The sequence below is a fragment of the Scyliorhinus canicula genome, chromosome 4 (genome assembly GCF_902713615.1).
Source record: "Scyliorhinus canicula chromosome 4, sScyCan1.1, whole genome shotgun sequence".
In the NCBI taxonomy this organism is placed as follows: domain Eukaryota; kingdom Metazoa; phylum Chordata; class Chondrichthyes; order Carcharhiniformes; family Scyliorhinidae; genus Scyliorhinus; species Scyliorhinus canicula.
The window spans coordinates 222,032,000-222,053,507 of record NC_052149.1 but is presented as its reverse complement, the minus strand read 5'-3'; the positions used below and the strand labels follow the sequence as shown (position 1 = coordinate 222,053,507).

The 21,508-nt window shown below is 46.3% G+C and overlaps 2 protein-coding genes across 4 annotated transcripts in view; one reads left to right on the top strand and one right to left on the bottom strand.

Annotated features, from left to right (window-relative positions):
• The window catches only part of LOC119965397 (fibroblast growth factor 1-like), a 65,939-nt gene extending 56,012 nt beyond the window's left edge, over positions 1 to 9,927 (bottom strand). Inside the window, exon 1 of one of the 2 annotated variants that reach the window (XM_038796121.1) lies at positions 9,730 to 9,927. The gene's annotated coding sequence lies outside the window, so the exon portion shown is untranslated. The remainder of the gene's footprint in view (positions 1 to 9,729) is intronic. The other variant, XM_038796120.1, reaches the window with a different exon arrangement.
• A 10,525-nt stretch (positions 9,928 to 20,452) lies between these two features.
• LOC119965396 (cationic amino acid transporter 2-like) overlaps positions 20,453 to 21,508 on the top strand; it is a 51,336-nt gene continuing 50,280 nt past the window's right edge. For both annotated transcript variants that reach the window (XM_038796118.1, XM_038796117.1), the window contains exon 1: positions 20,453 to 20,644. The gene's annotated coding sequence lies outside the window, so the exon portion shown is untranslated. The remainder of the gene's footprint in view (positions 20,645 to 21,508) is intronic.

Genomic DNA, 21,508 nt, shown 5'->3' with positions numbered 1-21,508 from the left:
ACAGATGTTAGGCTAACTGGTCTGTAATTTCCTGGTTTCCCCCTTTCATCTTTCTTAAAAAGTGGAGTGACATGTGCAATTTTCCAATTCAGAAGGTCTACATCTGAATCTAGAGAACCAGTTAGGGCAGCTACAGTGTGCTTGCCTACTTCCTTTAACACCCTCGGGTGGAAACCATCAGGCCCTGGGGTTTTGTCACTCTTTAGTTCCATTAATTTCCTTGTTACTGATGCTGTACTTATATTAATTGTATTAGGTCTCTGTCTTCTATTGAATGTTAATTTCTTGTTTTCAACTGTAAACACTGAGCCAAAGTAATTGTTCAACATGTCTCCCATTATCATTAATAATATCTCCATTTTCAGATTTTAGTGGACCTACATTGCTCTTGACCACCAGCTTTCCCTTTAATTAACTATAAAATCTATTCTTATTGATTATGATGTCCCTTGCAAGTTTCCTTTCATATTAAAATTTTTTTTTTTAAAGTGTCCAATTCTTTTTTTCCAATTAAGGGGGCAATTTAGCGTGGCCAATTCATCTACCCTGCACATCTTTGGGTCGTGGGGGTAAGACCCACGCAGACATGGGGAGAATGTGCAAACTCCATACAGACAGTGACCCAGGGCTGAGATTGAACCCCGGTCCTCGGCGCTGTGAGGCAGCTGCGCTAGCCACTGCGCCACCATGCCCCCCTGGCAAGTTTCCTTTCATAATCCCTTTTAGTAGCTCTTATAAGCTGCTTTGTGACTGTTTGCTGGTCCTTGTGCCTGTCCCATTTGTCCGGATCTGTGCTATGTTTTGCATTTTCGTAAACTCTTTCTTTTACTTCTTTTCTGTCCCTAACCTTTTTAGTTGTCCATGGCTATTTGTTTTGTGAAGCTTTTTCCTCTGAAGGGTATATCCTCTGAGGGATACTCGCTCTGTATCTTGTTAAATGTTTCTTTGAATGCTCTCCACTTGCCTTCAGTCGTTTGACCCATGAACAGATCTTCTGTTTACCGTGAACAGTCTCTGTCTCATTCTGTTAAAGTCAGCAAAATTCTAGTATCTGAATCATGCTTTGCACGTTCAAACACTGTACTAAATCATGTTGTGAAGACTATTTGATAAATGTTCATGCAGTTAGGCTGTTACATAAATTTGGCTCATTACCCATAGCTAAGCCTAATATTGCCTGTCCCCTTGTTGCATTGAGAACATATTGCAACAGGAAACTATCCCAGGCACAGTCCAGAAATTCACTACCTTTCTGACAGGTGCTTGTCTGCTTTTCCTAATCTATATGCAAGTTAAAATTCCCCGTTAATACTACTCTGCTTTTGCGACACACTTGCCTACTTTCTGCATTTATACAATTTAACATCTCAGAACTGTTATCAGGGGGTCGATACACAACACCCATTATAGTTTTAGAACCTTTTCTTTTCCTCAGATCTACCCATATGGGGCGGGATTCTGTAATCCTGAGGCTAAGTGTTGACGCCGTCGGAAACACCGTCGCGTTTCTCGACGGCGTCAACATGGCCGCAGGACCAACAATTCTGGCTCCTATAGGAGGCCAGCACGGGACTGTGGTGACTCTCGCCGCTCCAGCTGCTGATGCTGGCGTCAACTGGGCACTCCGGGGTCGGCGCATGCGCTGTGGCACTGACACCAACGTGTGCATGCACAGTGTCTCCCATCTCCGCGCCGGCCCTGAGGCAACAAGGCGGAGGGCTAAAGAGGCCGGCGCAGAAAAAAGAAGGCCCCCAGCCAGAGAGGCCTGTCCACCGATCAGTGGACCCCGATGGCGTGCCAGGTCACAACGGATGCCCCCCCCGGGGTCGATCCCCCGCCACCCCAGACCCTTCCATGCCGAGGTCCCACCGGCTGAGGGAAGATTAGAATGGCGCTGGTGGGACACGGATCCTGGGCCGAGAATCGGCGGGGGCACCGTGCAGAGCGGCCCCTGACTGGCACCGCGCCAACCATTCCGGCTCTGCGGAGAATCGCGTCCTGGCATCGGGGCAGCGTGGCGCGATTCACGCCAGTGGCGGGGATTCTCCGGCCTGGCCCCGGGCTGAGAGAATCCTGCCCATTGTCACCACTGGATGCTTTCGCCTCATTCATTCTGGATGATTTAATCTAGTATGGCAGGGGGTGGGAATCTGAGCGTTAGCTTAGAAGGTGTCATAGCTGAAGGGAAAATAGAGAGCAAAAATAATAAAATAACATCACCCTCAGGCAGAGCAAAAAAGGTGAGAAAGGAGGTGAACAATGCAGGACTGAGTGTGCTGTACCTTAATGTGCGCAGGATACGGAACAAGGTAAATCAGCTTTTTGCACACATTGAAATTGGCCGGTACGATGTTGTGGGCATCACAGAGACTGCAAGGTAATCAGGGCTGGGATCTAAATATCTAAGGATATGTGTCCTATCTTCCTTTGGGCAGCACGATAGCACAAGTGATTAGCACTATGGCTTCACAGCGCCAGGGTCCCAGGTTCGATTCCCTGCTGGGTAACTATCTGTGCGGAGTCTACATGTTCCCCCTGTGTCTGCGTGAGTTTCCTCTGGGTGCTCTGGTTTCCTCCCACAGTCCAAAGACATGCAGGTTAGATGGATTGGCCATGACAAATTGCCCTTTTTGATTAAAAAAATGTTAGGAGGGGTTATTGGGTTACAGGGTTAGGGTGGAAGTGAGTCGGTGCAGATTCGATGGGCCGAACGGCCTCCTTCTGCATTATATGTTCTATGACAGGCAAAGGGGGAGGGGTGAATTGTTAGTAAGGAATGAAGTTAAATCAATAGCAAGGAGAGATATACGATCAGAAGGCATAGCATCGCTGTGATAGAATTGAGGAGTTGCAAAGGTAAAAAGACCTCAATGGGAGTTATGTACAGGCCCCCTCCCCTAGCAGCAGTAAGGATGTGGGACAGAAAATAAATCTGGAGATAGAGAAAGCATGTAAAAATGGTAATATATATCAATAATCATGGGGGACATCAATATGCAGGTGGACTGGGAAAATCAGGTTGGTAGTGGATCCCAAGAAAAGGAATTTGTGGAATGTCTAAGAGATGGTTTTTTGGAGCAACTTTTGACAGAGCCTACGAGGGAACAGGCAATTCTGGATTTGGTGATGTATAATGAGGCAGACTTGATTAGGGAACTTAAGGTGAAGGAACCCTTAGGGAGCAGTGACCACAATATGATCGAATTTACCCTTCAGTCTGAGAGGGAGAAGCTGCAATCAGATGTAACAGTATTACAATTAAATAAGGGTAACTACAAAGACATGAGTGGTGAGGATTTGTGGGAAGTCAGAGGATTGTGGATCCTTTAAAAGCGAGCTGAGGACAACTAAAAAGGCAATAAGGGGAGAGAAGATGAAATATGAGTACAAGATAGCTAGCAATATAAAAGAAGACAAGAAGAGTTTTTTTCAATATATAAAAGATAAGAGAGAGGCAAAAATAGATATTGGCCCACTGGAAAATATGGCTGGAGAAGTAATAATAGGAAACAAAGAAATGGCAGAGGAACCGAATAGTTACTTTGCCTCAGCCTTCACGGTGGACAACACCAATGGTCTGGACTGGATGGTTTACACCCCATGGTTCTAAAAGAGATAGCTGAGGAGATTGTGGAGGCATTAGTGATGATTTTTCAGGAATCACTGGAGGCAGGAAGGGTCCAAGAGGACTGGAAAGTAGCTAATGTAATGCCGCTTTTTAAGAAGGGAGGGAGGCAGAGGATGGAAAATTCTTGGCCGGTTAGCCTGACTTCGGTCATTGGTAAGATTTTAGTATTATTGAAGATGAGATCGCAGAGTACTTGGAAGTGCATAATAAAATAGCACTGAGTCAGCGTGGCTTCGTCAGGGGAGGTCATGCCTGACAAAGCTGTTAGAGTTCTTTGAGGCAACAAGGAAGTTAGACAAAGGAGAACCAGTGGATGTGATTTATTTAGATTTCCAGAAGGCCTTTGACAAGGTGCTGCACAGGAGATTGTTAAATAAGTTAAGAGCCCATGGTGTTAAGGGTAAGATCCTGGCATGGATAGAGAATTGGCTGACTGGCAGAAGGCAGAGAGTGGGGATAAAGGGGTCTTTTACAGGATTTAGTAAGGGGAGGTCGTGCCTGACGAACCTGTTAGAATTCTTTGAGGAGGTGACAAGTAGGTTAGACCAGGGAAACCCAGTGGATGTGGTCTATCTGGATTTCCAAAAGGCCTTTGATAAGGTGCCACACAGGAGGCTGCTGAGTAAGATGAGGGCCCATGGTGTTCGAGGTGAGCTACTGGCATGGGTTGAGGATTGGCTGTCTGACAGAAGGCAGAGAGTTGGGATAAAAGGTTCTTTTTCGGAATGGCAGCCGGTGACCAGCGGTGTCCCACAGGGTTCAGTATTGGGGCCGCAGCTGTTCACCATATATATTAATGATCTGGATGAAGGGACTGGGGGCATTCTAGCGAAGTTTGCCGATGATACGAAGTTAGGTGGTCAGGCAGGTAGTGCTGAGGAAGTGTGGAGGCTGCAGAAGGATCTAGACAGTTTGGGAGAGTGGTGCAGGAAATGGCTGATGCAATTCAACGTGAGAAAATGTGAGGTCTTGCACTTTGGAAAAAAGAATCCAAGCATAGACTACTTTCTAAACGGTGAGAAAATTCATAAAGCCAAAGTACAAAGGGATCTGGGAGTGCTAGTCGAGGATTCCCTAAAGGTAAACATGCAGGTTGAATCTGTGATTAAGAAAGCGAATGCAATGTTGTCATTTATCTCAAGAGGGTTGGAATATAAAAGCAGCGATGTGCTACTGAGCCTTTATAAGGCTCTAGTTAGGCCCCATTTGGAGTACTGTGTCCAGTTTTGGGCCCCACATCTCAGGAAGGACATACTGGCACTGGGGCGTGTCCAGCGGAGATTCACACGGATGATCCCTGGAATGGCGGGTCTAACATATGATGAATGGCTGAGGATCCTGGGATTGTATTCATTGGAGTTTAGAAGGTTAAGGGGAGATCTAATAGAAACTTACAAGATAATACATGGCTTAGAAAGGGTGGACGCAAAGAAACTGTTTCCGTTAGGCGAGGAGACGAGGACCCGTGGGCACAGCCTTAGAATTAGAGGGGGTAAATTCAGAACAGAAATGCGGAGACATTTCTTCAGCCAGAGAGTGGTGGGCCTGTGGAATTCATTGCCGCGAGTGCAGTGGAGGTCGGGACGCTAAATGGCTTCAAGGCAGAGATAGATAAATTCTTGATGTCGCGAGGAATTGAGGGCTACGGGGAGAATGCTGGTAGGTGGAGTTGAAATGCCCATCAGCCATGATTGAATGGTGGAGTGGACTCGATGGGCCGAATGGCCTTACTTCCACTCCTATGTCTTATGGTCTTATGGTCTTATGGACAGCCGGTGACTAGTGGTGTGCTTCATGGGTCTGTGCTGGGGCCACAACTTTTCGCAATATACATTAATGATCTGGAAGAAGGAACTGAAATCACTGTTGCTAAGTTTGCAGATGATAAAAAGATCTGTAGTGGGACAGGTAGTATTGAGGAAGCAGGGGGGCTGCAGAAGGATTTGGACAGGCTTAGAAGGTGGACAATAAAGTGGCAGATGAAATACAATTTGGAAAAGTGTGAAGTTATGCACTTTGGAGGAAGAAATGGAGACATAGGCTATTTTCTAAATGGGGAAATGCTTAGGAAATCAGAAGCACAAAGGAACTATGGGAGTCCTTGTGCAAGATTCTCTTAAGGTTAACGTGCTGGTTCAGTCAGCAGTTAGGAAGGCAAATGCAATGGTAGCATTCATGTCGAGAGGGCTAGAGTCCAAGACCAGGGATGTACTTCTGAGGCTGTAAGGCTCTGGTCAGACCCCATTTGGAGTAATGTGAGCAGTTTTGGGCCCCGTATCTAAGGAAGGATGTGCTGGCCTTGGAAAGCGTCCAGAGGAGGTTCACAAGAATGATCCCTGGAATGAAGAGCTTGTCATATGAGGAATGGCTGAGGAATCTGGATCTGTACTCGTTGGATTTTAGAAGGATAAGAGGGGATCTTATTGAAACTTACATGATACTGCGAGGTCTGGATAGAGTGGACGTGGAGAGGATGTTTCCACTTGTAGGGAAAAACTAGAACCAGAGGACACAATCTCAGACTAAAGGGTTGATCCTTTAAAACAAAGATGAGGAGAAATTTCTTCAGCCAGAGTGTGGTGATTCTGTGGAACTCTTTGCCACAGAAGGCTGTGGAGGCCAAATCACTGAGTGTCTTTAAGACAGAGATAGATAGGTTCTTGATTAATAAGAGGATGGGGCGAAGGCAGGAGAATGGGGATGAGAAAAATATCAGCCATGATTGAATGGCAGAGCAGACGCGATGGGCCAAGTGTCCTAATTCTGCTCCTATGTCTTATGGTTATTATACCTCCCTCACCATTGAGCTGATTCCATTTCTAATCAGTAAGGATACTCCATTCCCTCTACCTGGTGCTTCTTCTGGAATGCTCTCCTACTCAGTGAATCATATAATTCCTACAGTGCAGAAGGAGGCCATTTGGCCCATCGAGTCTGCACCAGCCCTTGGAAAGAGCACCCTACTTAAACCCACGTTTCCATCCTACCCTTGTAACCCAGTAACCCCACCTAACATTTTGGACTCTAATAGGTAATTTAGCAAGGTTAATCAACCCAACCTGCGTCTTTGGACTGTGGGAGGAAACCGGAGCACCCGAAGGAAACCCATGTACACACGGGGAGAAATTGAAAACTCCACACAGACAGTCACCCCAGGCTGGAATTGAACCCAGGTCCCTGGCACTGTGAGGAAGCAGTGCTACCACTGTGCCACCATGCCGCACTCATCGAATTAGTGTTGATCCAAAGTTTGATGGTTGTTATAACTCCCATGAGACCCACAGGGACAACCCGATTGATCTCCCTCTGCGGCTCATGGAGAACGGGCTCCCCTGATGAGGAGCGGAGACCAAAAGCGGGCCCATTAATTCCGAGATAAAAACGGACCAGGAAGGGGCTGGCATCTCAGGATGGTCCCGTCTGGGACTTGGCCTGTTGCTTAGTTGCTGTATTTCCTAGCTGTGAGTAGGAAATAAACTACTTTTGACTCACCCTTTTGGGGCCGCTCATTGACTACAATAATGGTGATGGTTGAAACAAGAATGTGCTGGGTCATGTGGTTACAGATTGTGATTGATTACAATTTTGCTGCGACTGATGGCCCACAATATTTCATGGATGGCCAATTTTCATGCGAGATGTGTTCTTGGGTGTCCCTTTAATGTTTCTGGTGCTTAGACTGATGTCAATTGGTCAGCCCAGTTTTACTCTTTTCTCTTTATTGACATTCTCTACAACAATTTGATACAACTGAGGGGCTCGGTTGGCCTTTTCAGAGGACAGTTAGGAGTAAATTACATTATAAATGTTATAGTTAGGGCAGCACGGTGGCGCAGTGGGTTAGCCCTGTTGCCTCAGTGCGCCAAGATCCCAAGTTCGATCCCAGCTCTGGGTCACTGTGCGTGTGGAGTTTGCACATTCTCCCCGTGTTTGCGTGGCTTTGGCCCCCACAAACCAAAGATGTGCAGGCTAGGTGGATTGGCCACGCTAAATTGCCCCTTAATTGGAAAAAATGAATTGGGTACGGTAAATTTTATTTAAAAAAAAAATAAATGTTATAGTTGCTCTTTTACCTAAGAATTGTATTGTCCAAATTGGCCTCGCAAAAATGTTGTAAGCTCTTCCATGACTCAGCAGATAAAGTCAGCACTATCATACCGTACTCCTGAATAATAGTCAAGAAGGTTGCCAAATTAGTCTTCTGGCCTTAGTCAGGGTGGCATTAAAGGTGCTGCAAAAGAAAGCTTCCTTTTTCTGCTAACTGTCCAATGACTTTGCCTGGAAAGGATGTGTGAGTGGACATTGGGTTCAAATTCCAATGTGAGGGCCTGTAACCCTGGATGATCAAAAAGCCTGAAAACACTTCCAACCTAGTTTCATCCGCAAAAACTGGCCACCCCTGTGAAGCACAGAATATCAGCTGACAGTTGTCGAGTGCACTCCAGTGTGAAACATCTTTGAACTAACAGGAGCCATCATATAAATACTGCGGCCACAAGAGCAGGCCAGATCTGGGAGCTTTGTGGTGAGTAACTCACCTCCTGACTCCCTATACCCTGTCCACTATACAAGCCACAAGTCTAGGAGTGTAATGGCATACTCTCCACTTGCCTGGATGAGTGCAGCAACAACAATGCTAAAGATGTTTGTCACCATCCAGGACAAAGCAACCCGCTTGTTTGGCACATCCACCACCTTAAACACACCCCTTTCACCACCAACACACAGTGACACAAGTGTGCACTATCTACAAGATGGACTGCTGCAATTTGCCTTGGCTCTGTCGAGAGTGTCTGCCAAACTTGCATCTCTATCACCCAGAAAAACAAGGCAGCAGGTGCATTGGAAGACTCTCAACTGCAACTTTGCCTCCAAGTCACACACTATCCTGTCTTGGAACTGTATCACTGTTCATTCATTGTCTCTGGGTCAAAATCCTGGAACGCCTTTTTTAATAGCACTGTGGGTTTTCTTGAATGAGTGAATGTCACCTAAGTCCCAGAGGACCATAGGCTGCTCTCTCCTTCGAGAGCTGACTGGTGGTGATTTAACCTGAGGGTCACCACACCTCAGGCGAGGGGCAAGGTTGAGTAGGCAGGGCCTTCATGGTTATCTCAGCCCATATAGGAATTGAACCCGTGCTGCTGGCATTGCTCAGCATCACGAACCAGACGCCCATCCAACTGAGCTAACCGACCTCCCACACCCCAATGACTGTAGCAGCTCACCACCATTTACTCAACGGCCTTTAGCGATGGGGAATTAACGCTGGCCTTGCCAACGATGCTCGGATCCCATCACTGAATGAAAAAAGATAATTTCATATTTTCTTTTCTTCAGGAGAAATGAAAATTGGAACGATCTATCATTCCAGAAGTTAATATTACCACCATCTTCAAGAAATAAGGGAGAAAACCGAAGTAAGAAACATATTACACTGAGTTTTAAAATAAAGAGTGAAATTTTCATAAACAAACTTGAGAAGAAAGGCACCTTTGCACCCTTGCATTCAAGCAAAGCCTCTTCAATATTGGGTAGCAATGAGAATTTTGACACTGCCCAGTATATCTTTCAAAAAATGCCACATTTTTTCCCACACAGACCAAAATATTTAGGTTATTTGTGGTTAGCCCAAACATAACCCTTCTGTTCAAAACTGACTTTAGCTCTGAATATCATCCCATAACTGCTTATTATTGCGTACTGTTCTGTAACGGAGATTATTTTAATGCTGAAAATGTAAGGTAGTCTGGAAAAATATACTTTCAATCTATTGTAGAAATAGCGAAGGAAGCTTTTCAAGCTCCCAGTGCTTTTGGACAAGTCCCAAATAGTTAAATTATAGATTGCTGGTGTTAACAGCAAATGCATATATTGGAATAGAGTGATAGCTCATCTAGTGCAATGCATCGACCGCTGAAATGTGGCTTTTATCTTACACAAATAAATAATTCAAAGAGTCATGCAAGAGTAGGTTTAATCTGCTGATTGCTGAAATTTAAACTGTGTTGGCCTACAAAATAAATTGTTATTCTGACACCCCTCGGGCTCTTGTGGGTCTGGTACCGCCTAAGACTTGTTTATTAAAATGTTTTTCTTACCTTTCTCGGAAGCCCGGGACATTGGGAATGTGCTGGAAAGCACTTTTAGCAGAGTCAGAGGCCCCACAAAGCTCTGAGCACAGGAGCCGTCTGTGTGAATGTTGGTTGAGTCTCCACTGCCAGAGCTGATACCCAGTTAGAGTTCTAATCCTTCAGCTGACTGTCCCTGCGAGACTGTGAGGTTAGAGCTGGACGATCCAATGCTGCAAACAACAGACACGTGAACAGCCAGCAAAATGCTTTTTAACCTCTCTGCTCCCATTACGTCCTGCTTAGTCATCCTTTGGTACAACAGGAAATGTTGGTGGTTTCAGCAAATGATACCCTCATGGTGGGCATGATTAGAAAAAAGAGAGTCTGGGTTTTTGGAGACAGCCTGAGGTTTTGTTGCCATTCTCAGCCAAATGGATCTTTTATTCCCAGCGTGCGCGTTGAATCCCAAGGCTTGAATTTCCTCCCTATTTGCACCTCAGTTAATTGCGCGGCCTAAAACATTGAGGAATTTGAGTGAGAGTTAACACACTCCCAAATACCCCTCAAATTGTCGGTCGACCCCTTCAGTCGAGCCTCTTCCACCTTAAACCTGACCCTGCCAATGATTTACTGAAAGCCTCATGTGCCACTTTCATCAAATTGCGCTTGCTGAGAGATTCTCTTCCAGTTACAAATGGATTTTCCTGCATGGCAGAGAAACAAAATCATTTTGTTGCAATTTGATTTAATTTCCTGAAGGAACGTATCCTCATTGAGACCAGCTCTGTATTTTGAATTTCTTTCTGTGCATTTTAATGGCACAGCATAAATCACATGAAGAACAACCTTGCCTGCTTCCAGGCTCTGAAACACACCTGCCTAAGGCTTATAGATAAAAAGAGAAAAGAGTTGCATTTACATAGTGCTTTTCGTGACCACTCGAATCAGAGTGCTTCTCAGCCAATTTACTTACACACACAAACAGCCATATGACAATGACCAGTGAATCTGTTTTTTGGGATGTTGATTGGGGTATAAATAGTGACCATGGCACCAAGAGAACTAACCTACATTTCTTCAAAATAGTGCCAATGGGATCTTTTACATCCATATGAACAGGCAGAGGTGGCTCAGTTCAACAGCTCATCTGAAAGATCCTACTTCCAGCCGTGCAATTCCCCTTCAGTACAACATCGGAGTGTCAACCTAGAGCTGGATTTTCTGGCCCTACTTGCTGCCTCAATCTCCCAGACTGGACTTTTGGCCAGGCTGCCACATCCCCCATGGTGGGTCGCAAGAAATCTCTGCAGTGCAGAAGGAGACCATTTGGCCCAGCAAGCCTGCACCGCGGTACCCTCTGAAACAGCACTCTACCTAGGCCCACTACCCCACCCTATTCCCCTAATCGCACCGAACCTGCACATCTTTTGGACACTAAGGGGCAATTTAGCATGGCCAATCCACCTAACTGCATATCCTTTGCACTGTGGGAGGAAACCGGAGCACCCGTGTGGAACCCACGCAGACACGGGGAGAAAGTGCAAACTCCACACAATCACCCGAGGCCCGGATTTGAAGCTGGATCCCTGGCGCTGTGAGGCAGCAGTGCTAACCGCTGTGCCACTGTGCCGGTCCTTGTCTTCTTGTGTTGACACCTTGGAATGGAATTTGAACGTGAGACAATGTAATTCAGAATAGAAGAAGATGGTTGAAAATTTGGGGTACATTTTCTTGTCCCAACCATCGTGGGCGTGATGGAAAATTTGGTGGACCATTCAACGGTCCGTTGAACTCGAACGGGAATTTCCAGTCTTGGGTAGGGCGGGCCCAGAAAATCCCACCCGTTAAGCGGGCCCAGAAAATCCCACCCGTTAATTGTCATACTTTAAAAAATAATAATAATTTGTGGTATGTTGGCATTGCTGGCTCAGCCAACATTTATTGCCCATCTCTAACTGCCCTTAAACTGAGTGCATTGCAAGTGGCTTGCTAGACCATTTCAAAGTGCTAATTTAAGAGACAGCTACATTGGTGTGGGTCTGGAAGCTCATGCAGGCCAGACTGGGCAAGAATGGCAGATTTCATTCCTTGAAGGGCATTCATGAATCAGATGGGTTTTTAAGACAAAAAGCCATGGTTTGATAGTTGCATCATTAGACAATTAATTCCAGTCAAATTTCACCATCTGCCGTGGTGGTCTTTATACCCGGGTTCCCAGAGTATTACCCTGGGTCACTGGATTACTAAATCTAGTGACAATACCATGCCTCACCACCAAGGAAGAACCATGCATGGTTTATTTTATTATATTTTTTAATTTTTCCAATTAAGGGGCAATTTAGCACGGTGAAGCCACCTACCCTGCACTTCTTTGGGGTGTGGGGGTAACACCCACGCAGACAGTGAGAGAATGTGCAAATACCCGGGGCCAGAATCGAACCCGGGTCCTCAGCAGCATGAGGCAGCAGTGCTAACCACTGCGCCACCGTGCGGCCCCCGTGTACGGTTTAAGTTAGATTGTTTACTCTGGCTTACATCCATTTAAAGTTAAGATGGATTCGAATGAAATTTGACCATAATTTGACATCAGGACAATAGGTGCATATTTGTGTCCTCCACCCACGTGGACACAACTTGAGGCCAAATGATGCACTTGTGGATTTTGAAGATCAGATATGGAATAAAATCTTTAACATCAAATTGAGCAGTTGTTTCTGGTCATCTCATATGTAACATACTGAAAAAAGTAAGAAGATTTGGGACAATATTTTTTATACCAATACAACATGAACATTTATGTTTAGCTGCTTCTGCGGAGGGCCCCTGCCTATTTGACCAACTGTTATAAAGTGCCCTTTAATTTGATGGCAAATTTAACCCAATAACGTTCCTTAGCTGACTTGGGAGTTTTTGCTGTGTTATAAAGATGCAGGTTTTTGTTAGAATATTGAGGTCCTTGTACTTTACAATCTTGCAACACTAGACAAAGGGTCAAGTTGGTTAATGTCTCTGAAAAGTATCAGCACATCACAGAAATGGTCACAATTTACATCAATTTTGCGTCAACCTGTATTTGGACTCTTCCATTATATAGTGTTGCCATCTAGTGATTAGATGCAGTCATTACATTCAGTCATTTGCAAAAAGCAGCTGAAAGAGGCTTCCTATTCAGACAGTATGCCCACACACATACACGCTCAAACATGTAAAATTGCAGCCTCGCATATTCTGAACCTCTTGTACTTTCCTGTTTTGCTCTCATCTTTCACACACGTCCTTGCTTTCAATATTTACCCTAAATGTAAGGAAGACGCCTTTTGTGCCTTTCACTTAGAATGTCACATTGCACCGTACAGCCAATAATATACTCTTTGAAGTGAAGCCACTGTTGTAATGAAGAACACCCTGACGATGAGGATCGGTACCTCTGAGGTTTCCCCTCAGTTAAATTATTTGCATCCTCGCTGTTAGCACCAATCCTCTTCTTCATTTTTATTTCCTTGCTTCCCCAAACTCTTCCTCAAAACTTTCCTTTGCTTGAAACGCTCTTCTATTCACAAGCTTTCTTCACTGCTTTCTTGTCATTTCTCCCCAGCTGGAATTTTATTTCTAGAGTTCTGATCGGCTGCCATAGTTTCACCTGGGAAGACCGACGGAAACCTGGGAAGATGCCAAAATTGGGTGTTGGTGCTACTTCTCCTGGGGTTGTCACAGATCTTCCACCAAAATTAAGGAAAATCGGAGACAACTGCAGAAATTCTCTTCTTCTCCCCATGTCTCCCGCCTCACTTCTCTCTTCACCCAACCCATCCCCCTTCCCCTTGCCCTGCTTTGCTCTTCTGCAGCTCCAGGCCATCTCTGACATGTTCCTCAATTGTTGACTCATCAATTTATAAATCCTTCCGCTGAACCACAGCCACATAAATAGGGTTACGTAGAAGTTACAATGTGGAAATAGGCTCTTCAGTCTAATCAGCTGATGTTGTAGTTTATCCTCCACATGGGCGATTGTCCTAATTTCATGTACCTGCTTTGAACCATCAACCAGCCCAATTCTTTCGTCCAGCAAGCATGTTTATCATTAAATCATAGAATTTACAGTGCAGAAGGAGGCCAATTGGCCCATCAAGTCTGCACCGGCCCTTGGAAAGAGCACTAAGCCCACACCTCCACCCTATCCCCGTAAATCAATAACCCCACCTTAATGCTGGTATGTTTCTACAGCAATTATGAAGCTTGATGGAGCATTCCACTGCCTCACAACAGTTTATAATCATACAATCGCTAAAGCGCAGAAGGTATCCATTCGGCCCATCAAGTCTGCAACAACCCTCTGAATGAGCCCCGTAACCACCTAATAATAATAATAATGATCTTTATTATTGCAAGTAGACTTACATTAACACTGCAATGAAGTTACTGTGAAAAGCCCCTAGTCGCCACACTCCGGCGCCTGTTCGGGTACACAAAGGGAGAATTCGGAATGTCCAATTCACCTAATTTCTTTCGGGACTTGTGGGAGGAAACCATAGTGCCCGGAGAAAACCTTACAGATACAGGGAGAACGTGCAGACTCCGCTCAGACAGTGCCACAAGCCTGGAATCGAACCTGGGACCTTACCTGCACATCTATGGACACTAAAGGGCAATTTAACATGGGATCTTTGAGTGAATCATGGAACAGGGGAATTTGGTGAAAAAGTGTAATTGAGGCAAACAATCGAGCAGGATTGTACTGAATCCTGTGAGCAGCTCCCAGGGGCCATATGACCCAGTTATATTATTATTTACATTCACAGCTCGGGTGAGGAGAACCTTCGAGGACATTTGGCCCAGTGGGCGAGGGGAGAAGCAGTGAAGGGAGCTGACTGATGTTCTCAATATTAATGACAAAGAAATGCATGGATTTCTCATGCTTGATGGAGATGAGGGTGGAGGAGATGGAGTGAAGAAGATGGTTTGCAACAGAGAAAGAAAGCCAGTTTTGATCAACGCATTCTGGAATGATCTTGGAATACTGAGGGTTTTTCACATACCAAAGCAGGGCCTGATAGTGATTTATGTGGTCCAATCCGATCTGGTGATGATTGTCTAAACCAGTTGTCCTCCATACCCATCCAAAGCTGCCTGCCTTGAGTTAAGGGCATGGAGTTAAGAGCCATAACAGGGGCATTGACCAGGTTGACAGAGAACAATGGTTTTAATAGAGACTAGAATATTAAGTGAGTATTTGGTGCAGCAGACCAGCAACTGCAGAAATGTGATGAATAGCAGGCCACAGCTTAGACAATTGGTATTTTGAAAGTGTAGTTCTAATTGAATTTGGAGAGCTCTTTTCAGGGGTTGATACAGAAGGGAGTAGGGGTGGAGAGGGAAAGTGGGATGTGGATGGAGAGTAAATCAAGGAAATGCCCATAGATGACCTGCTCTGTTATTGATACAGGTTGTTTATATGAGATTGCAAGGTAAAGAGGCGCGGCTGTGAATATGGGGCATGGGGAGAGGGACCGGGATTTTCTGCTTCCGCTTTCGTCAGGCGGGTTTGGAGACATGAGCGGAAAATATCGAGTTGAAGGCCAAAGTTGCACATTACTATGGCGGGAAAGCTTTCCGCGATCGTCCCCTCCCTCCTTCAGTCGCAGGCTGCGTTTCCCGGCATGCAAAATCGGGAATATTATTTTAATTCATTTGCATCTCATTATCGGGACCCTGTACAGGAATCATTCACCTCTGTCAGAAAGACCACCCACAGTGGTGTGATCTCACGATGGTGTGAATCACGACTGGTCTCAAAGGACGTGCCCCTGGTGAGCAGACCTCCGAGGGGAGTTCGGAGGTGAATGCTGCGCTCCCGGAATGGTCCTGCATATCCAGTGGGAAGAGGGGTGCCAGCAAAGGACTCAGCGTGAGCAGCCATGACTTTGGATACTGGGATATGAGTCGGAAATAAGCAGTAAATCTGGATGGCTACCAGGAATCAAACTGGAAGGCTATTGGGGGAAGACTTCCATGTGGTAAAATCATCGTTCCTGAGGCTGCCATATGCTGCTGGACCAAGGGCTTTTTAGAAGGATCCCCATGGAGGCAAGGGAAGGCTTGACACTGCGGCGGGTGGGCAGTCATCGTGGACAAACAGATCCACTCAAATCTTTGTGGGGGAGGCTCTGGAGGATTATTGACAAGGGCAGGTCTAATGGAAAGACATGTCCGTAATAATAATCCCAATGAGCTGAGATTGTTCAGCAGTAACTCAATTGACTTGCCTGGTGTCTACCTGCTCATGCAATTATGCCCACTCAAGCACCATTTATGTGTTTGAGTGCCACTGATTAGAACATAGAACATAGAACATAGAACAGTACAGCACAGAACAGGCCCTTCGGCCCTCGATGTTGTGCCGAGCAATGATTACCCTACTCAAACCCACGTATCCACCCTATACCCGTAACCCAACAACCCCCCCCCCCCCTTAACCTTTGCCATTCAGCATTTAACCCTTGGCATGCTGACCTCCAAATCGCTGACTTTCCCTGCACCATTGGTTGACTGGGCAAGCAAATACATTCCTCAAACAGTTTGCGATGGCACATTGCCTGAGGACAGTGCTCTGAACCCTTGGGTGTGTGCTGACGTGTGATTTGACAAGTGCCTCGTAATAGACTGGGTTACATGCAAGGCCTTGGAGTGAAGCTTGGGACATTCCTACACCTGGGATGAGAACTCAGGATGTAGTAGAGTGACAAAGCTGTGGTCACTCAGTTATATGAGGTAAGGGTGCTGTGGGTTGTTGCCCATTCAACAAGATATGAAGGACTGGGCATCAATGTGGTGGCCAGGGTCTGAATCACTGGCCTTTTAGAGGTAGCTCCTGATGATGTTTGGGCAAACAGTGGGCCTTAGGAAACAAATGCTAACTGTCAAGTCTCTCTCTTTCCTATTGCAGTGAGGAAAGCGAGGAAGAAATGGAGCCTGCTAAACTGGCGATCATTCTACTAGTCATACACAGGAGAGAAGAATATGTCAACAGTGGCACCTGGCATGCCAAATGAACAAGCAAACCTCTGAGGAGGAAGGGGCGGCAGGGCCTGGTCTGCAGGCAGAGAAGCATGTCGCTAAACACAGGATGTTCAGGTGGTGCCTGACCTTCCTCCAAATGTCCGGGAACTACAGTTGCCGAAGACTTTGCATGTCCGGGAATTGATTGCTCACATCTGCCACATTCCATGGGATTTGGCACCAAGGGGATTTGGAGGGCATCCACCTCTGGTGTTGGTAAAAGTCACAGCAATGCACAATTTTGACACCTGCGGTACATTTCGGACGTTTAAATGTGACATCTGCGGAATCTCGCAAGCCTCTGTACACAAGTGCATCCAGGAAGTTACGGATGAAATCTTCAAGAGGGCACACAACTTTGCCCACTTTAACTGGGATCAGGGAAGACAGAGTGCAAGTACGATGGGCTTTGTACAAGTGTCTGACTTTCCACAGATGCAGGGTGCCATCAACTTCATTTCCATGGCATTGAGAACCCCGGGCCATCAAGCAGTGAACAACGTGAACTGCAATGACATCAAATGCAACCTCCAGATGTGCGCCCACTTACCAGGGCATGTGCACAACTCCTACATTCTAAGCCACGCTCAGATACCTGGGCTGGGATTCTTCCTTCTGGGGACTGAGTGCCCACGCCAACGGGAAAACCGACGCCAATCACTCCGGCGTCAACAGCCCCCGAAAGTGCGTAATTCTCTGCATTTTCTGGAGCTAGGTGGACGTCGGAGTGGTTGGCGCCGCTTCAGCCAGCGTGCGTTCACGCAGGCGCAGACCAGCTGGTGTATTTTCGCACATGCGCGGAATCAACGCCGCCCGTTCCACGCATACGTGAACTCGCGCCGGTCCTTCGCCACCAGCTGGAGCGGCGCCAACCACTCCGGCGTCCTAGCCCCTGAAAATGTGGAGAATTCCGCACTTTCGGGGGCTGTTGATGCCGGAGTGGTTGGCGCCGGTTTTCCCACCGGAGAGGGGACTTGGTCCCCAGAAGGCAGAATCCCGGCCCAGGTATCTGAGCGTGGCTTAGAATGTAGGAGTCGTGCACACGCCACGCTGGCCCCCGGTCAATCTGGCGAAGCCCTACAGGGGCCCGGCGCGGAAGAAAGAAGTGCCTCCACGCAACAAGCCCACCCGCAGATTGGTGGGCCCCAATCGCATGCCAGGCCTCGTGGGACCCCCCGGGGTCGGATCCCCCCGTGCACCCCCCCCCCCCCCCCCCTCCCCGAGGACTGCCCACGCATACTCACCTGCCAGGTCCTGCCGGTGCATGAGTTGAGTGATTCACGCCGGCGGGACTGGCCAAAAATAGACGGCCGCTCGACCCATAGGGGCCGGAGAATTGCAGGGGGGGGGGCGCTACCAACGGCCCTGACCGGCGTGGCGGGATTCCCGCCCGAAAAACGGCGCCGGAGTATTCGGCAGCCGGCAGCGGGGCGGAATTCGCGCCTCCCCCCGGAGATTCTCCGACCCGGCGGGGGGTCGGAGAATCCCGCCCCTGATATCAGAGGGTTCTGCACCAGCTGCAGGGTTGGTTCCTTGGGGACAAAGTTGACCCATTGAGGAGATGGCTGATGATGCCTGTGCAGATGCCACAGATTTCAGCAGAGACCAGGTACAATGAGGCTCATGCTGCAATTTGCACTTTGCTGGAGAAGACCATTGCGATGTTGAAGATGAGAATCTGGTGCCTGGATCGGTCTGGAGGACCTCCGCAATACAGTCCGCAGAGGGTGTTGCACATCGTGGGCATCTGTTGCGCCCTTCACAAGCTGGTGCTTCTCAATGGGGGGAGTAACTGCGTGAGGAGGAGATGGAGGACAGCACCTTTCCTTTGATGACGAGGATGTTGATGGGGACAAGGATGAGGAGATCCTGAAGGGAGTGGATGTTGGCCATGAAGCAATGGTGATGTTCAAAGGAGACAGACAAGCTCAGGATGTGTTAGTTGCTGCTCGATTCATGGAAGGTGATGAGAACATCCAGTGAGGACATCCATTATCCTCCACCTTCCTTCTGTCAGCATTGCCCTCCTGTCTGACTGATGGCAGTGCGCTCTCTCTGTGAGAATCTGTGATAATCTCACAGAGGATCTGACTCCCGTCTGGTTTATGGCAGCTCACTTGCTCTCAATGACTAGGGTCGTATCATGGCGATGCAGCGGGCAACGTTTCACTTCTTCTGATGTAAGGTTGTCTTTCCTGAGTTGTAGCCCTGTGGTTCAGTGTCACCAGAGGCTGAGCTAAATGGGATTCGTGGTGGTGGTGAGAGTTTACTTACAGAGGTGAACGCTATCTACAAGAGCTTTGCACCCATACGCAGGATGTGCAACTAGAGCTTTTTAACATTTCTAACACTGCCATCAGATCTTGGTGCATCGCCAACATCCACAGTGGAGGCGGAGGCAGCCTGCTGCAGGCATCACTTGCCATCTGCTGGGGTGTCCGTTCAATGTGGCGCCTTCCCCATCACTAACTCGCTGAGGTGGCAACAGGCGAGTGAATCAGAGGCTATCCACCAGCGATATCTAGCAGTTACCAAGGCTAGTTTTTCAATTCCACATTATTAATTGAATTTAAATTCCACCATGTTGGGATTTGGAGGCATGTCCCCAGAACATTAGCCTGGGCCTCTGGATTATTACTGACAATAACAAGGCAGCAAGGGCAGCACGGTAGCATTGTGGTTAGCACAATTGCTTCACAGCTCCAGGGTCCCAGGTTCGATTAAGGCTTGGGTCACTGTCTGTGTGGAGTCTGCACATTCTCCCCGTGTGTGTGTGGGTTTCCTCCGGGTGCTCCGGTTTCCTCCCACAGTCCAAAGATGTGCAGGTTAGGTGGATTGGCCATGCTAAATTGCCCTTAGTGTTGGGTGGGGTAACTGGGTTATGGGGATAGGGTGGATGTGTGGACCTTGGGTAGGGTGCTCTTTCCAAGAGCCGATGCAGACTTGATGGGCCAAATGGCCTCCTTCTATGACAACACACCACTGTTCTCCCCACTGTGAACACCACCATCTCCATGGTCCCCTCCAAATCACGCACCATCCTGACTGTGAACATCACTGCTGCTCCTTCATAGCTGGGTCAATATTCTGAGACTACCTCCCTAACAACACTGTGGGTGTGCCTACACAAAATGGACTGCAACACTTCAAGCTGGTGGTCCACCACAATCTTCTCAAGGCCAGTTAGAGATGAGTAATAAATGCTGGACTTGTCAGTGAAGCCGACATTTTAAACAATATGGTATACCATAGACTGTTATTCACTTTGAAACATCCTATGGTTGAGAAAGCACGATAACAATACAATTCTGAAGGTAAGTTTTTCTTAATACATAACACTTCTCTTCATGTTACTTCAGTAAAGGCATTAACTTGTTTGATTTAAATGGGTTAATGCGTAAGAGGATAGACATTCAGGTACATCAAGTGCCCATATCCTAATGTTGCAAACAGTAGTTTTCAGATGAAAGGTTAGTAATGTTGCTTCAACCTGTTGTTCACCTCTCTCTATCATTAATGCTGGATTAATAGAGTCCTAATCATGCACTTTCTGCTGCATACTTCAAACAACACACTGCATTCTAAAAGGATTAAGTTTGTGCAGATTTAAAATCGGATTTCCATTTTTGCCTACTAAGCAGTTCCTCTTAATTTGGAATTCTTCAAATTGAATAAATGTATTATAATCAATCCTTCATTGAATGTTTTGGAAAATTTCTCAACACAATATGCAAATTGAAGCAATGGGATGTCTAAAGCTTTAGTTGCGCTTTGAGCGTTTGTTCAATGTGACTTTAAACAACGGACTTCGGAGATTTCTTATCTTCTATGAGATTTGGGACTTCAAAAAAAGGAACTTTACAAAATACACAGCAGTATTCAGAAGGTAAAAAAAAGAGAAACAAAATGATTTTGTTAAAAAATAAAATGATGTTAATCCAATAATGTATATTAATACCCATTGTGTGTGAAGTGGCTATGATAAATGTTTTAATAGTCATTCTAGATAAGAAAGCGAATGTATGTTCTGTATTTCCCTAGCCTCAATTTTATGTTGCTAACTTCCACTTGTGGTTTTAGTATATTGGATTGTGCTGAATTTTTACTATTATAAGTTTTAACTCTATTTTCATATGGCAGTCAGTTCTTTGAATTCTCATCCTACACCCTTCTCATCTATGCTTCTGCGCTGTTGAAATCAAGAATGATCTCACTCTCGCCTTCTCTAACCTGCTCAAGGAGCTGGAATTGAGGAACCCCTTCCTTCCTTACCTCCAGGCTTTTAAAAGTCAAGTCTCTGATTCCACTTCATTTTCTTTTGAGTGAATACATTTTCCTTGCAAATTCTCTTTTTATCTGTACTGTTATCAGAGTGATGTTCTACACGTGGAATGTGGTCACAAAAGCTTTCTAATTTAAAAAAGATAGCCAACAACATAATATTTACGTCCACCCTGTTATAATATTGCCTGAAACACCACAACCGATAGGAGATTTAATTTATAGAATATAATACATTCAATTACTAAGCTGTCCCATTTGCCTTGTGCTTATTAGCTACAGTGTGAACCATTTGATTCCAGCTTCTTAAACCCAGAAAATACTTTGGTCGGAATTGATATGTGTGTATGCAGTGGACACAAACCATACCAGCATAGCAGTGATAATCGGTATTCAATGTCGGATCTGCTGCTAGATTAATGGGGACCATATTTTAAGTGTACACCTAAAACAGGGGTGAGGAATGTAA